A 1,131-nucleotide genomic window follows, 5' to 3' on the forward strand; every position below is an offset into this window, starting at 1 on the left:
GGCCCCGTCGCCATAGCGCCTGACGCTGGCGAGGCGCTCGCGCTTCCCGGTGGCCAGTTGAGAACTTCCTCCCCCTGACCCCCCTGCTTCTGTGCCCTCGGTCGCCCTGCGCCCCGGTTAGCTCTCTCAGGAGTTCCCCCCTCGGTGTTTCTGGAGCACCAGCCGACGTTCGCAACGCACCGCGACAAATTGCGTCTTGCGCCGTGTAAGAGTTGGCGCGTGCTTCTAGCGCAGAGCCAGTTCCCTGCTGCATTTAGGAGTTGGGGCGTTCGTGCCGGGAAGCGTGAGGTCTGTTTTCAAATCCTTGCCCTGTTCAGGCGGAGACACGGAGTGACTGTTTTTGTGGGGTGGGAGTCGCGTCCTGGGCCCCCTGAAGTGCAGCTTTTCCAGCTGTTGGTTGGGGCATCTCCAGATCTCTGGTTGAGAATCGCAGCCTGTGTTGCAATGTGAAAACCTGTGTTGCCCGCCCGCGAAGCGAAGCTCAGCTCGCAGTATTTACTGACCTCAAGGGGGTGTTAGGGTAACTGTGTTAAAAAGGCTGAGGTGCTAGATGCCTTTTTTTAAAAAGTCCTGACTTAAGCTTACTTTTTTTTAGAATTTTTGAATGTTCTTCCTCTTTGATGTTTGGTTGTGATTCATTAAAGGATGAGTCTAGCTACTCTTAATAGAAACTGAAAGTTGAACTGTGTTATTTTTATTTCCCTTGGTGCATGGAAAGCAGCTCAACGAGCAGATTCCAACATCCACGTAAATAAGCATTCAGTATTTGAATAAGGATTTACTAACGTTTCGTTAACCCTCAAGGAAGAAAGGAAGGGTTTCGAAGAACTGGCTGTGGCAAGAAGCATTCGTGGGGTCCTGTCGGTTCTAAAACCTCCGGGTTTCCCCTCCGGGTACTCTCCTGGTCTCTGGCAAGGGGGGTGCTGGTCTTGGGTGGAGTTGCCTCGAGGACGGGGGACAAACAAAAGCAGCCAACCGAAAGAAAAACTGGGCCCGGGTTTCCTGCGGGAGTACAGGAAGTTCCAGCCGTAAAGGGTGACTCCCGCCTCCTCCGAGGGCTGCGGGCACGGTCTGAGGCTCCTTGCGGGCAACTGCCCGGCGGGCGGGGGCAACCGCGCTTCGCCCGGCAGC

This window comes from Egretta garzetta, unplaced genomic scaffold (assembly GCF_000687185.1).
Source record: "Egretta garzetta isolate BGI_Z169 unplaced genomic scaffold, ASM68718v1 scaffold46, whole genome shotgun sequence".
In the NCBI taxonomy this organism is placed as follows: domain Eukaryota; kingdom Metazoa; phylum Chordata; class Aves; order Pelecaniformes; family Ardeidae; genus Egretta; species Egretta garzetta.